A 17,339-nucleotide genomic window follows, 5' to 3' on the forward strand; every position below is an offset into this window, starting at 1 on the left:
TCGTGTTGGCCTTGACCTCCTAGCGCCCTTCCCCGAGTCCTTGTCAGGAAACAAATGGATCTCTGTGGCCACCGATTATGCCACGCGGTACGTGATCACTCGCGCCATTCCAACCAGCTGCGCCACAGACGTTGCTGACTTCCTTTTGTACGACGTCATACTTCACCATGGTGCTCCCCGTCAACTACTTACCGACCGTGGCCGCTGTTTCCTTTCCCAAGTTGTTGAGGAAATACTTCGTTGTTGCTTCGTTCGGCACAAGTTCACCACTGCGTATCACCCTCAGACGAACGGCCTTACGGAGCGTATTAACCGCACTCTCACCGACATGCTCGCAATGCACGTATCCGACAGTCATCGCGACTGGGATATTAGTCTGCTATTTGTCACCTTTGCATATAACTCTTCGCGTCATGACACTGCTGGGTACTCTCCATTCTATCTTCTCTTTGGAAGAGACCCCTTACTGCCCTTCGACACTTTGCTTCCCGCCACTGGCCCCGTCACAACTTATGCCCGCGATACCATCGCCCGAGCCGACGCTGCTCGCCAGATTGCTCGTCACATTCTCACCATCTCTCAAGAAGCTCAAAAACGCCGCTACGACGCTCACCACCGCGATGTGCACTATACTCCCGGATCTATGGTGTTGCCCTGGCTTCCGTGCCGTCGTGCGGGGTTGTGTCAAAAACTTCTGCCCCACTACACAGGTCCTTACCGTGTACTACGCCCAGTGACCGACGTGACCTATGAGATTGCACCGCTCCACTCAAAGTCACCGACTGCTACACCCACTTCCGAAATCGTACATGTCGCCCGCCTCAAGCCATATTACTCCCCCTCCACACCATACGCCTAATACGCGCCGGGACGTTGCCTTTTGCCGAGGGGGGTAGTGTTACCGGGAAACGCGGGACCAAAGTGATGTGCTCACTGACAAAGACGACGACCGGGCACGACGAAGCGTTGAGAAAGAGGACGACGCTGACAAAGTGGATACTGCACCGTTACTGAAGTATTAGCGTCGAGTTCAGCCCATCGCAGTGCCGTTACATTACGTACATCCCCGTAACAATATCTAAGGTCGCATAAGAAGATGCAAATAAAATCTCTTCTAATAAAAATAAACCCTTAGCGACCATCGGCCAAGACGTGCATACCACAGTGCAGCCGACACCGCGTAATGCATCCGACATGGAGATGATGTTCTGTAGTGAAGTCTGCAGCCAAAGAGTGTAGACTTAAGCGGCGTGCGAAATGATAAATAAAATTCCAATTATCTAACTCAATAATCAGTTTATGCTCAACGGTTAGCGGTAATGTTTCTATTAAGCAAAGAAGATATTTATTCTCCGAGTTTATTCCTAACAATGGCATATTGGTAAACCAAAGAAACATGGCAACAATACGCCATAAGTGACGAAGGCAACCTGCCTTTTTTTTTTGCTTTTTCTCATAGGATCTTTTCGGGATTGATGATCGTGATGAATTAAGTTCACGGTTCTGGTAAAGGAGAATGGCTAATGCCTCTTACGTATTAGGTTGATGATTTGAGACGCGGAGAAGAACTATACAGGGCCACCTCTCGGCAGCGCGAGACGAACGAAATACTCTTTGAAATAGTATGACTGTAGAGCAGTAGGTGGGACACGGTAAAATTAAAAGCGCGAAAGAACAGGACGGAGGGAGGGAGACAACACAGGCTGGGGTTGTCTCCTCTTCTAACTGAGATAACTTCCTTTGAATGCTGCTGAGTAATGCTTTTCTAAGCAGTTTAGTGGCGGGTTAATGTTAAATGCATACATTAAAATACACTTGCACTTAGAAAACAATTCAGTCTGGACATCTTTGAGCTTAACTATAGCCCACTGATTTAACTATTTTAACTATGTAATTTTTCAATATAGCTATTTTAACTAATTTTAACTATTTTATCTAATAAATAAATTTGTCGACGAGAGCCGCTTATTTGTGTGCGGCCTGACAGACATGAAGAGCCTGCGGACAGCGCCAGCGGCAGCTAGCCGCGCCTGTCGGCTGCGCCCTCGAACATCGTGGAGTATGAACAAATTGAACAGTGGGGGCGATATGGAGAAATGTTTTAAAGGAAACTGCGCATATGTCTGTTGCGATCACTGCCACTAGGGACTCGGGAGGGGTGGGGGAGTTATTTTATGAAGAAGTTTGTTCATTATCCTTCAGTCTCGTAAGTTCACTGACCCGCGATGGAAAGATATGACAAGAAAGGAGGCACTTTGTTCAAACTACAAATGTGTTGAGAGGTGTTCAGTTTCGGTCGTCAAGGACAACCCGCTTAAAAAACTCAAAATCTCGCCATTCGTTCAACGGTCCGAAGCTAGTGGAATCTAGCAGGAACAGGGCGCCTCTGTGTTTTGCTACAGAGCAGGCGCCAGAGACTTGGAAGCCATCGGTCGCCCTCTTCGCCGATTTCGATTTTTTGGTTCGGTGGTCTTCAAACAGCATCCAGACGACCCATTCACATACACATGCTTTGTTGTGTGCTCCAAAAATGTTTTATGCTGATCAGTCTCCTTCTCTGCTTTTCAGAAGAAAACGAAAGCTTACAATTATACAGAAAGACAAAAAACATTCACCACAAGCACCTCCTCCCTCAATCAGAGCTGGGACAGAGAGACCAGCAACACAGGCGGCGCATTATGTCCGGCAGCGCCAGAGCACTGGGGTTCGAGCACAGCTGCAAATCATCTTGCTAAAATGTTTTTTAGGTCAACGAGCGCACCAGCTCAGCTGCGTTGCCTGCTGTCCTTGGCGGCCATTACGAAGAGGTGCAATTCCTTCCCCGCTCAGCATAAGGACGCCTTGTGAAACCGAGCTCCTCGAGGGGCCCGAATGCTAACCTTCCGACGTCGATTGCTGGGGTGCTCGTCCTCGTAGCCGCACGTCCACGCAAGCTACCGTCTCTGCTTTTGCTGATTTTACTTAACAGACTCGAACAGGCATCTGCAAGGACCAACTAGCACTGGAAGTGTGCTCTTTCCTGACTATTACCTTCTTGACGTACATTATTTAAAACATGGCCAAATAACCAGGGCAATTTATAAAACGCGGATGGAGTGTGGTATTTTGACACAATAAGTTTATTCACTGGAGACGCGAATCTTCAGAAGTTAACGTTTTCGTAATTTCTATTTGTTGGTCTAAATCCCCACTGCAATCACGTGCGGAATACGAATCCTCGCGGTGATTAGTAGCAAGCCATCAATTTTTCCACGTGCGTATATGACCCATCATTATCGATACTCATTAAGGATTATCATAATAAGCGTCAATTTTGCATCGCTTGTTATCAAAAAAATTTCGTGGTGGGGTGAAATACCTAAACATTTTAAGTGCAAGTCATACCCGGCATCTTATTTAAGAAATGACATGGTTTTCATACTCTAGAAAAATGTAATCGAAAAAGGCTAATGACATCATTGGTGAAGGTTGCCCTGCATAAAATGGAAGAAAGTGCGTGAAATTAATAACAAAAACTTCGTCTCAGACGCCAGAATGAAGCACCTTTGTTACTTCCCTCGCGAAGTATTGCTCCGCAAAGTCTTGCTCGACGGGTCTGTGAAGTCTTGAAGACGAGATCTCCTGGGGACTGTGTGATGCATATGCACGTTGAACAATCTCAAGTGGTGAACATTGCTCCGGCAGCTCTTCTTTCACTCCCTCTTTTCTTCCTTCTTCCTCAGTGCGTTTCGTGTGTCCTGAGAGAAGAGCCATAGTTGCTTCTCCCCTCAACACGTACGTGTGACGTATTTAGTGACAACACCGTAGGAATACTTGAAGCTCAAAATGAGTATTAAATGAACATTCTGCGTAACAAGTATTCCCTTGGCGGAGGCACGTTTCTCTCGATCTGGGCGTTTTCCTCCCATATCTCAGCCAAGGTGCACAATACCTTCTTGATCACGGAAAAACACACTTGCAGCCTCCTAAATATAAATCATCACACATTGCGTGATTTTTTTCTTATAACACTCCCAAGCAACCACTATTTGTTTCAAAGTTCGCCAAGTTTCGTTGCCAAGGCTGTGTCGCTTTGAACCACGTGACGCTGAGGGGAAATATTTATGTGAATATTATGAGCTTTAAAACATGCAACGCACGCTGCCTGATGACGGCGAGAAATGACTTGATCTGGTGAGTGGCAACAAATTTCCTGCACCATGCATGCCACGAAAGCTCAACAGAGCGGTAGATAAAAAACGTATGTCTGCGGAAGCTCTCAAGAACCCAAGAAATGTGTCACGCTAAAACTACATGCGATGGTAACTCTTTTTATTGAGTAAAAAGAGTCTGATGGTGACTGCAATATTTTCCGACTGTTTTTATTCAGGATTGAACCGCTGAAATCTGCTTGCTGGTGTTACGATTGGGTCGCGAGTGCCGGGGTAGCGTACCGCTGCGGCGCGCGGCCCCTCGGTAGCGTTGGCCTGGCGGCTCCGTGGACGGCATCAAAGGTGCCAGCAAAGACGAGGCGTCTTTTAACGAAACAACCTTTACTGTAACATCATGAAGAAACGGGCAGTGAAGCTGACCCGGAGAGATTACAGACACTCTCACACAGCTGGTGTCTAGCGTCGTGCCGACGGCGCGTCAAAGTAGTCTCTGTCCCAGCGGAGTCGGCCGCTGCTTTTTATAGGTTTTCCCGTTCACAGGGAAAGGGTAAACCCTCACAGGAAAGGGAGAGCCAAACATGTAGGTTCACGACGAATGACTCAATCGCAGGTGTTCCGACCTCATCTCCTCCACCTCCTGCAGACAGGAGAGGGCGACGCTCTCTCCCTCGAGATCCAGGCTTGGCCAGCTTTTGCACACGCACGCACGCACACACATTTGGCGCGTGGCAGGAACACGCTGAGACTTGTCGGCGGGAGGAAGCGTTGCGCGGCCGATGAACGGCGTCGAAATGGCCGATCCGCTCGCGGTTCTGCCTGTTGCTATGCGGTGGCCGCGTCAGCTGTCCCACTTATCGGTGGAGAAACGTAACACTGGGCGATGGTCAAGGGCGTAGCCTACTATCCCAACGTTTCCCCGCCGCTACCACACCACGATTCAGGAATTAGAAGAGCTTTCCCTGAAACAAGAAACTGAAGCTATAAAATAGCGCCTTTTAAGCTCTTTATTCTTCTTTTTTTCGCCCTTTCTTCCTTTGTCCATTCTCCTCTAGACGCGTGTGCTGCCGTTGTACCGATTTAAAGGAGTCTCCTTGAGCATCAGCAAGGCAAGAAGAAATCAATAAATGCAGCAACACAGCCTCCTTGAGTCAGAGTGGGAGCGTTTCATTTCTGCCGGCATTTCACTTTGGAAAAGCACAATTTTTATATCCTAGTAAAGTATCATCGAAAAAGGCCAAGGGCATCATTTGTGAAGGTTGCGTGGCATATAATGGAAGAAAGTGCATCAGATGAGTTGAAAAAAAAAAAAAAAGAAACGCCTCAGACTCCAGAAAGAATCACCTGTGTTATTTCCCTCGCGATGTATTCCACCGGAAGATCAGGCTCGACGGGTCTGTGGAGTATAGGGAACCCAAGCTCAAGTTTCTCCGCGCGATGGCAGCGCCGCATTCCTGGCATGGTGGCGAAATGTGAAACGATGGGACGTCGCCGGAGCAGACGCTCCGCTAGCTTCCTAGGCACGTGCGGCGATCGAGTTGCGCCTGGCGGTTATTTGGCGATACAAAAACGCTTCCGCTGATGCGAAACGGAGGTACTATAAGTAGCATTGTGTCATGGGTAGCCACAATAGTAGGCGAAGCGCCAAAAGACGAGGCTCACGTGTGGAACTTTGCAGATTTCATTGGAAGCGTTTCCACAAGACCTGTTTTCCAACCGCATCACAGCATTCTGAGAAGTCTCGCGTTCTTTGTGGAAACGAAAAGGGTGAATTTTCCCCTTCTCCATAAACTCTGAAATGTTCGACAGTTGACAAAGACGTCTTAGAGAGGCATCAAAAGAGTACAATGGTTTAACACCATGCATACGAAGTGAAGGGGGTGGAGGATTATCCTGCTCTTCGCTCCGCGCGTCTTGCTTTGCCGATTTTCTGTGCTCTTTCCCTGCTTTGCGAGTGCTCTGAAAGCAACCAAATCAACAGATATCCAGCGTGCGACGTCCGCGACCGACAATGATGTGTGAATGTGCCCTACGACCAAGAAAATATCTAGGAACGAGCCTTTTTTTTTTTTTGTGTGTGTGTGTGTGTATGGGCATGCTTGGCTGAGCCGCTTTTACAGATTTCCGCAAATTGGCCAATAAATGAACCAACATTATTATTATTCATAACAAAAATATGTTGGAAGTGCAATACAAAAGCCATCCTAGTTATGGCTCGATTGACACTACTCGCACGGAGCACCCTATTCGCTTCACAGGTTTCGTAAATGCAAACAAAATATAAATGAAGCACAACCATTTAGTAAGAACCGAAATAAAGCACGATTGTAGTACAAGCTTGGATTTCACCTTCCTTTCGAGCCAGCGAGCCGGTTATGTCGCGTGCAGCGCGCACAGCACGCATGTGCTTTTGAGACTGCTAGCGTTCGTGCCTTTGACGAAACATCTCCTTCGGACTATAGCTTATTCTTCTACTGCGAGATTTGCTTTAGTAACGTTGTAATAATAAAAACAAAACCGTATATAGATCTCATGCTACAGGCCAAAACGATGATCAACAATTATAAGCGAGCAGCTTTATTTCAGAGTACTGATAATACTTCCGCAGTTTTTAAACATATTATAACGTAGCGTGTGCAACAGCAGCCGCTAGGCAGTTGCTCATCGAGAGTCTCGTGCGCGGACTCGAAGAAGTGGCCCCGTGGCGTTCGATGAGAAGAAGCTGAAGTCGGCTGCTGTCACTCGGTGCTCTGGACCTGCTCTTCTGTGCCTGCTAGGTCAACCCCCTATTAAAACCAACCTTCTGGTTACGGGCCTAAACGGCTACTTGACAATATACGACAATATAGTTATATAGCTGACTTACCTCGAGATAAACTTCCTACGTTTTCGCTAACGTGGGAAACGCATTCACAATCATATTTACTCATCGCCGTCTGCTCTACAGTGCAGACGTGAATAAAAATTTTCTCGCTTATAATTACGTTTTCTCCATGGAAATACGCGGCAGGTTGTCCAATCATCAAGACGGAATGCAGGCGGCATGTCGCGATGCGCCTGCGGGGGCGCGTCAGGGCGCGTGCTCGTTCTAGAGAAAGCGCACGGCGCACGTCGCGAAGGCAGGGAGCCGAGCCGGCGGCGTCCCAGTGTGCGTTTTTCTGCCACAGATGGCGTTGCCCATCAGGAGCCGCAGCGCCGCCCAACGATGCTTTGGGAGCCTATACGAAGAGGGAATCTCCTGGGTACTGTATGAGGCACGTCCACTTTGACCAATCTCAGGAGGTGGGAATTGTTCCGAGAGGTTTTTTTTTTATCTTCTTTCACTCCCGTGTTTCTTGCGTCTTCCACAGGGCGCTCCGTATGTACAGAGAGAAGCGTCACAGCTGCTTCGGCCCCCAAAATTTTCTCGTGACGTGTATAGTGACAACACCGTAGGCATACTTGATCGCAGAATGGGTATTAAACAAACATTCTGCGGCACAAGTATTCCTTCGGCGGCGGCACGTTTCTCTCAATGTGGGTGTTTTCCTCCCACAGGTCGGCCAAGGTGCAGAATATCTTCTTTATCACCCAAGGATGCACTTGTAACCTCCTCAAACTGCATCACCACACACTGCGTGATTTTATATCCTAAAAAGCACTCTTTTTTTCCAAGGTTACCAAGGGTTGGTTGACAATGTTGAGTCGCTTTATTCTACGTGACGCTGAGAGGAGAAAAGTTTAAAACATTTGGCACGTTTTTGCTGTAAAAATACACGCATGTGGCCTGCTGACGGCGAGAAATGGCTGGATCCGATGAGTGGTAACAAATTTCCTACACCATGTATGCCACTAAAAGCTCAGCAGAGCGGTAAATATAAACAAATGTTTCTTCGAAAGCAGTCTCAAAAACTCAAGCAATTTGTCAATAATTACTCTGCGAGGCAAAACCAAGGCTAAATCAAGACGCGACGTTAATTTCCTTTGATTGAGTAAAAAGAGTCTGTTGGGCACTGGGATATTTTTAGACAGCGTCCTATTCAGGATGGAACCGGGGAGATCTGCCTCCTGTTAATCGTTTCCGAGGCTCAAGAGCGCAGCCCAGTGACACGACGTCCACCGTCACCACCACATCGAAAACACGGCACTGTAAGAATGAGAAGAGCGGTCCCGGAAACATACCAACAAAAACTGAAGCTCGAAAATAGTATCTTTTAACCTTTTTATTTTCTCCTTTTCTCCATTTTTTCTTCTGTCCTCTTTCCTATCGCAGTGTGAGCTACATCTCATCTGCTTTAAGAGGTCTCATCAGATATCTAATCAAGAAAGAGGATATCAAGGATTGAAGCTACTAAGGCTCCCTTGACTCTGAGTGGCAGAATTCTAGTTTGCAAGGGGTAGGAAACTGAAGGATTGTAAAGTGGCGCTACGGGCACTAGAGGATAGTCCTTTCTCCAAGCGGCTCCGCTTAACTGACTGGGAAGGATGACTAGCTGTTCTCAATTGTATGCCTCTGCTCCGTCTGTGCACGAAAGAAGCTTGCTTTCTCGCTCGTTCTGTGACGCCGTTATAGGGAACCCAAGCTCAAGGTTCGCCGCGCGACGGCAGCGCCGCATCGCATTCCTGGTGTGGTGGCGAAATGTGAAACGATGGGGCTTCGCCGGAGCAGACGCTCCGCTAGCTTCCTGAGCACGCGCGGCGATCGCATTGCGCCTGGCGGTTATTTGGCAATAAAAAAACGCTTCCGCTCATGCAAAAAGGATGTACTAAGTAGCATTGTGTCATGGGAAGCTACAATAGTAGGCGAAGCACCAAACGACGAGGTTCACGTGTGAAACTTTGCAGATTCCTTTGGAAGCGTGTCCGCAAGACCTGCTTCCAAACGAAAAGAGCCAATTTCCCCTTTCTTCGTAAACTCAGAAATGTTGACAGTTGACAAAGACAGCTTGGAGAGGCATCAAAAAAGTATAGTGGCTTAACACCATGCATAAAAAGTGAAGAGGATGTAAGATTATCCTGCTCTTCGATCCCCGCGTGTCTAGTTTTGCCGAGTTTCTGCGCTCTCTCCCTGTTTCGTGAGTGCTGTGAAGGCAACTAAATCAACAGATGCGACGTCCGCGATCGAGATTGATGTGAGAATCTGCCCTAAGTGTCCTTAGCTGACTTTAGGAACGAGGACTTTTTCTTTTTTTGGGGGTGGGGGCGGCGTTGGAAAACTTGCCTTGCTGAGACGCTTTTACAGATTTTCGCAAATTGGCCAATAAGTGAACCAATTATTATTAACGAAGATATGTCGGAAGTGCTGCACAAAAGTGATCCTAGCTATGGCTCTACTGACACTACTCGCACGGAGCACCCCATTCGCGTCCAGGGTTCATGAGTGCGAACCAAATATCATCATAAATGAAGCACAACCATTTAATAAGAATCGAAATAAAGCACTATGTAGTAGAAGCTTGGATTTCCCCTGCCTTCCGAGCCAGCGAGCCGGTTATGTCGCGTGCAGCGCACGGAGCACGCATGTGCTTATGAGATTGCTAGTGTTCTTGTCTTTGAAGAAACACCTCCTTCGCACTATGTACTTATTATTCTACTGCAAGATTTCTTTTGGTAATGTCGTAATAATAAAAAACAAATCCGTATATAGATCGCATGCTACAGGCCAAAACGATGGTCAACAAGCGGGCCACTTTATTTCACAGTACTGATGATACTTTAGCAGTTTTTAGACATATTATATACGACAATATAGTTACATAGTGGACTGACCTCGAGATGCACTTCCTACGTTTTTGCTGACGCGGGACGCATTCACAATCAATATTTACTCATCCCCGTCTGCTCTACAGTGCAGACGTGAATAAAACGTTTCCCGCCTATAATTAAGTATCGTTGATGGAATTACGCGTCATGTTGCCCAATCAAGATGGAATGCAGGTGGCATGTCGCAGTGCGCCTGCGGGGGCGCGTCAAGGCGCGTGCTCGTGCGAGAGAAAGCGCACGGCGCACGCCCTGAAGGCAGCGAGCTGAGCCGGCGGCGTCCAGCGTGTGTCTGCGCGACAAAGCAGCGCGAGGCGTCTGCACGAGCGCGGAAGCGAGCGAGCGAAAGGAGAAAACTTGCACGGAATGCCTAGGTGGTGCCGCCGCGTGTATCCCCAGTTTCTATTTTTCTGTCAGAGATGGCTGTAAGTAAAGGTTCCTAGTTTGTGTTCTGCTGTTTTTTTTTTTATTTTTTTTTTATTCAAATACCTCACGGGCTCCGATTGGAGTATTATGTGAGGGGGGTTACATAACTGGGGTGCGAAACAGAAGCATGTAGAAGATGGTTACTTTAACATCGTTATTTTCAAAACGTTAACATTACACCCTCCACACCTTGTGCCCAAGACGGCACCAAAAAGGAAGGAAAGAAACATATGCGAGCAGCAACCAGCTCGTAAACGCCATAAGCGGGAAGCTGGGACTGGACCCGGCGATTCGGGCTCGGAAATCAACGAGGGCTCCTGTTTTCTCGAAGCTGGCTTTCAAGACTGCAACGACTCCTCCGGCTCCAGTGAAGCGGGCATTGTGGGTGAACAGAGTGGCAGCCAGGCTACACTGCAGACACCTAACCACCACGGAGGCCATCATCCGTTTGAGGACATTCTCATTCCGGTTACATGGATGCGGATACCTTCCGTGGATGACAGCCTAGCTTGTGCTTAAGACCCAATAACTCTGAAAAGATGAAGGTTGACCTTGCATTCCAACTTTTTGGAGATGAGGCTATTAAAGGACTTTTTTTGCACCGGCGGCATGTGGAGACTATATACACTCGGGTGCAACCAACAGAAGACTTCGTCAAGCTAATCAATCGCCTGATACAAGTAATGACCTCCAGGATAACCAAGCGTGCACTTAAGCCGGGTAGCCCATGCGTTTCTTGGAAGACTTTTTAGGATATCTGGACAAGTGGGAAGAACATGCCAGCATTGCCTTCCACTCGCATTGTCACCTTTGATTAAACATGCTGCCTTCGTTCTATTAAACCGAATCTGTGTTTCGTGACTTGTATTCTTTGAGTTTGAATTCCTCCAAACGCGAAAGCTCTCATGTGCGTTTACCGGGTTAGCGTGTGGCTCACGTACCGATTGAGCTTTCAAGTTCGAGCAATCTGCACAAAGCAATTCGATATTAACATTAGCATGTTAAAACGTTATATCAATCCTAAGCTCCTGAAAGAGCTCTAAAGCAAAGTATTAAACGTGAGCCAAAGCAACGCGCAGCTCCCTTTCCAACTCTCAGCAGCGCGGCGCAATGTGCGCGAGAAACCGGCTCGCACGGATGGATGGATGGAATATAGGAGCGTCCCCTTTGAAACGGGGTGGTAGCAGTAGCTATCATGCTCATTTTTCTCCATATATCTTAATTATTGATTTAGAATGGTTAACTAAACCATCATTCTATCTATTAAATTTTTGTTCCTACATTACTAACATTATGTCACTTCTCTGCTTTTAAGCCACCAATCTTCCAGTCGTTTTTTGCTTGTTTCCACCGCCGGTTTATTCACCCGTCCACTGTTATCTCTAAACCCCAGAGCTTCAGGAACAGTGATTGTGCCTGCATCAACTTCCGGATGGATACCATTGCATTCGAGTATAATGTGGTCAATTGCTTCACTGGAGTTTCCACATACAGCACATGCGTCATCTCCATTGTTAAACTTCTTTTTGTAGCTGCGTGTTCTAAGGCACCCTGATCTAGTTTCAAAAAGTAGGGCACTGCCTCTTGAGTTAACAAAGAAATCTTCCTTCCTGATCTGCATTTTCCACTTTCGGTATAATTCCACACTCTGTTTTTTTTTTCATCGAATTTATCCAATTTTTACCTTCTGTGTTTTTCACCTGTTGCTTAATGCTATTTATTTCTCCGTCCTTGTTACTAGCATACTTACTAGTTAGTTTCCTAGTTCTTTTCCTCCATTGTGAGTCAACGCTTTTTAGGTACAGGTATTTAAATACCTTAGCTGCCCATCTGTTACTGTCCAATTTCCTCAGGCGTTCCTCATATAATATTTTACTCTGAGCTTCCCGTACTTCGAAAGATGCCCAGCCCATATCTCCCTGTACCGCCTCATTTGTAGTTTTGCCGTGGGCACCTAGTGCTAATCGTCCAACGGATCTCTGATTTGTTTCTAATGTCGACTGTACCTCTGATTTTAGGCACAAAACCGCATTTCCGAAAGTAAGTCCGGGCACCATAATTCCTTTCCAAATACCCCTCAATACCTCATACCTATTGTATCCCCACAATGCCTTATGCTTCATTATCCCGGCATTCCTTCGCCCTTTGGCCTTAAGTGATTGCTCATGCTTTCCAATGTATGCCAATCCTTCGTTTACCCATACCCCCAAATATTTATATTCTGCTACTCTAGGTATTTCAAGGCCTTGAATTTTAAGACCATGATCAGTTGAGCCGTTGAAAATCATCAGACCCGACTTAACTGCGCTGAAACTGAAGCCTAGAGCGTCCCCTTCGTCTCCGCAATACTTAACTAGAGTTTGCAATTCTTCCAGACTCTCAGCTAGCAGCACAATATCGTCTGCATACATCAAACCGGGGAGGCGCTGCTCTACCGCCTTTCCACCTAATCTGTATGACAGGTTAAAACCTAGGTTACTGTCTTGTATCCTCCGTTCCAGGTTTATCATATAAAGCATGAACAGCACCGGTGATAGAGGACAGCCTTGTCTTAATCCTTTTCATACTTTGACATCCTCCGTACTTCTTATCCCTTTCCACGTAATTTCTACTTTGTTATCCCGGTATATTTCCTGTAGGAACTCTCTCGCACGGCACGGAACTCTCTCGCTCGGCACCCTCTCGCACCACAGCGCCGCTATGCGGCCGCCGGCGGCTTTCGTTGCTATTCGAGCCATCCCAGCCGGCGCGCTCGACACACTAGTCAGTATATTCTAGGCACTATACTAATAGGTGGCCGTCGGCCGATAGGCTCCCAAAGCATCGCAGGGCGGCGCTGCGGCTCGTGATGGGCAACGCCATCTGTGGCAGAAAAACACACACTGGGACGCCGCCGGCTCGGCTCGCTGCCTTCGCGACGTGCGCCGCGCGCTTTCTCTCGAACGAGCACGCGCCCTGACGCGCCCCCGCAGGCGCATCGCAACATGCCGCCTGCATTCCGTCTTGATTATTGGACAACCTGCCGCGTATTTCCATGAAGGAAACGTAATTATAGGCGAGAAAAGTTTTATTCACGTCAGCACTGTAGAGCAGACGGCAGACGGCGATGAGTAAATATTGATTGTGAATGCGTTTCCCACCTTAGCGAAAACGTAGGAAGTTTATCTCGAGGTAAGTCAGCTATGCAACTATATTGTCGTATATAATATGTTTAAAAACTGTGGAAGTATTATCAGAACTCTGAGATAAAGGTGCTCGCTCTTTGATTATTGTTTTGGCCTGTAGCATGAGATCTATATACGGTTTTGTTTTTATTATTACGATGTTGCTAAAGCAAATCTTGCAGTAGAAGGATAAGCTATAGTCCGAAGGAGATGTTTCTTCAAAGGCACGAACGCTAGCAGTCCCAAAAGCACATGCGTGCTCCGCGCGCTGCACGCGACATAACCGGCTCGCTGGCTCGGAAGGAAGGTGAAATACAAGCTTGTACTACAATCGTGCTTTATTTCGGTTCTTACTAAATAGTTGTGCTTCATTTATATTTGGTTTGCATTTACGAAACCTGTGACGCGAATAGGGTGCTCCGTGCGAGTAGCGTCAATCGAGCCATAACTAGGATCGCTTTTGCATTGCACTTCCAACATATTTTGGTTATGAAGAATAATAATGTTGGTTCATTTATTGGCCAATTTGCAGAAATATGTAAAAGCGGCTCAGCCAAGCATGTTTTCCACCCCCCCCCCCAAAAAAAAGGCCTCGTTCCTAGATATTTCCTTGGTCGTAGGGCACATTCACACATCATTATCGTTCGTGGACGTCGCATGCTGGACATCTGTTGATTTGGTTGCTTTCAGAGCACTCGAAAAGCAGGGAGGGAGCACAGAAAATCTGCAAAGCAAGACACGCGCGGAGAGAGGAGCAGGATAATCCTCTAGCCCCTTCACTTCGTATAGATGGTGTTAAACCACTGTACTCTTTTGATGCCTCTCTAAGACGTCTTTGTCAACTGTCGAACATTTCTGAGTTTATGGAGAAGGGGAAAATTGGCCCTTTTCGTTTCCATAAAGAATGCGAGACTTCTCGGAATGCTGTCATGCGGTTGGAAAACAGGTCTTGTGGAAACGCTTCCAATGAAATCTGCAAAGTTCCACACGTGAATCTCGTCTTTTGGCGCTTCGCTTACTATTGTGGCTACCCATGACACAAGGCTACTTTGTACATCCGTTTTGCATCAGCGGAAGCGTTTTTGTATCGACAAATAACCACCAGGCGCAACTCGATCGCCGCACGTGCACAGGAAGCTAGCGGAGCGTCTGCTCCTGCGACGTCCCATCGTTTCACAGTTCGCCACCATGCCAGGAATGCGGCGCTGCCATCGCGCGGCGAAACTCGAGCTTGGGTTCCCAATACTGCCGGCCACTGCTTGGGCCTTGGCCATGGCCAGGAGCTGAGATTGCGAGTCATGGCTGAGCAGGAAGGTTTCCCACGGTCCCAGTTGCGTGTGCTTCCGGATATATTCAAGCGGGCAGTTGCTGTGCAGGCTCAAAATATATTATGTACGAAGGCTCTATCGTCGCGTTTTGTGCACTCCAGCCTGAATTTGTCGGTGTATACGGGGTAAGTACTGCTGGGTTCTGGGTGGATTTATTTCGAAGTAGTCTCTACCTAGCGTTGAGGTGCCGGCTAGTTGGTAATACATTTTGGAATAACAGCGCGAAGGACGAGGACGAAGATAGAAGGACACAAACACAGCGCTGCTTCTACAGTCTCTACCTCTTGCTCCTTAGTGGTCTTTGCGAGGTAGGAGTATATAAAGCTTTATACAGTTTATCCGTAGGTGTCTAGGGCTTCTAGGTATCACTGGCGTCCTAGTCGACGTCCCGATGTCCCCAGATTGACTGATAGATTCCCGAGAAATATTGTGGCTGCCTAGCTTGTCGGCTTTGTGATTGCCGTTGTCCAAAAATACTATATTTGGTGTGCCTGCCCATGCGCTTTATAGAATGGGCATGTCGCGCAGTTATAGACGGTCCGTTTTAGAGGAGATTGTCCAAACGATCTTAACCTTTGGCTTCAAACCATATCCCCTGGTGCGTGGTTCAGAGTCAATACAGAGCTGTGACAGATATTGCTCCTTTTCTTCCTACAAACCAGTCTACAAAAGTGTCATTGTTCTTCAAGATGTGAGACAAATATTGCGCCTTCGTTCCCCATAAACCAAATTACGCAATATTTTAATAAAAGCGCTGAATGAAAAGTGGTGTTATAAAGGCGCTATGGTGTCTACTCTTAAACCGAAGCTTGAGCATCCCAAAATTCAAACCGTCAAACCGCGCACAACGTTCTTAAAGGGTGCTAAATAATTTCGCTCGTATGGCAGTAGGCTGCATGCATACTTATCCCCCACCATTTCGTTCTTGTCGAGAGTGAATAATCACGCTGTATATGAAGCGAAAATGAAAACCCAACCTTCGAACGCATCTGCCGTGCTAATACGCTCGCGTCTATGCTTGGATCGATTTATTTCCCACCTCCGTGCACGTGTGCTGCGCGCATCTTTGAGTCACATTTTGCTTCTCCGTTTCCATCATGTTGCAAGAAGCTCCTCATCCGTAGGTCGCTGATGGAATCTCACTGAGCTTTCATTTGGACGAAATGCGAAACCGCATGTCTTGACGTCGCTGCACGTGAATGGATGCCGTTGATTCAGACTGGAGAGTGTTACGTCTCGACCTTTCGCGCCGTATGAGCCACAAAAGATGCCGCGGTGTCACATGTCTACGCAGTAAAAGTTTCCCCGGTATGCTCGTAGTGTTCATCGAGGCTGGGGTGCGGTAGCTAATTAATCGACTACTGGGCTCAACTGTGGCTATCAATGTGCGCGGCAGGGGCGCCAGCGTTTGGCACCTCGTCTCCGCTTTGCCAATCCTGCGCAAAGATTAATCCACGTAGGTGGGGCGTAGTGTCAGACCTTGGACAACGACCGGATTTCAAAAGAACCCATCGTCACTTTCACTGGATCAGTATCTATGTTGTCTTAAACGTAGGTATCGCGTTTTGGTGGCTGCTTCAAGAATGCCTTGCACATGTATGGAATGAAACGAAATTATTGGGAATTAGTGAGTACCTAAAAGTGCCATATAAGGTCAGCAACAAAAGGGGCCTTTCAAAAGTGTGGCAGAGTGCTCAGTATCAGTGATTTTACTCCTGTAGTCACGTATATAAATTAGCTATCGATCCCGCCATCGGTACGGCTTTTCGACGGAGGCGAAAAGCCAGAAGCCCGCGTGCTATGCGATATCAGCACAGGATTAAGGACCCCAGGTGGTCACAATTTCAGGAGCTCTCTACTACGACTTTCATAGCCTGAGCCGCTTTGGGACATTAAACCCCACAAAGCAACGCAAACCTTCGTTATTGTAGTAACCTGGGTTTGGATCTTCCATCGATCTACTGATATCCTAGCAGTGGATTACAAAATCGAACTGGTCTAGGAATATATGAAAGCACGCTGAGAACAATGCGAGCAATATAGCTGAAGCTGAGAAAACACTTTCACGAGAAGATATGACTCATTTTGATTCGTACATGAGGGGGAGGAGAAGGAGGAGAACATTTTATCGAGGAGAAATTCATGTGTTCTTTCCTCTTGAGAGGACGCTTCTCCTCAAGGCGCCCCAGGGGGGGTCGTTGCTTGATGTCTCCTCGACGACCTCCTTGGCCCAGGCCCTGATGGCGTGTTGCCGGCCTGGATCACAGCTAAGCAATGCGGCCTCCCATTGTTCCGAATTGGACATCTGCAGACCCTTCGGTGGCTGCATGTTTTCACATTTAAACGTGTTGTGTTCTAGATCTACCCTCTGATTACCGCAAAGAGAACATGAGGGGCTGTATTCGCCTGTATACTATTGTGCTAATTTATATGAAATAAAGCACGTATTTGTCTCAAGTTTTCTGAGATGTGCTTGTTGTAATTTGCTGAGTGTTGGGTGGGAGGGGTCTGGATATTTCAATCTGTTGTTTTTG

The sequence above is a fragment of the Amblyomma maculatum genome, chromosome 7 (assembly GCF_055883805.1).
Source record: "Amblyomma maculatum isolate TAMU_Amacu chromosome 7, ASM5588380v1, whole genome shotgun sequence".
In the NCBI taxonomy this organism is placed as follows: Eukaryota; Metazoa; Arthropoda; class Arachnida; order Ixodida; family Ixodidae; genus Amblyomma; species Amblyomma maculatum.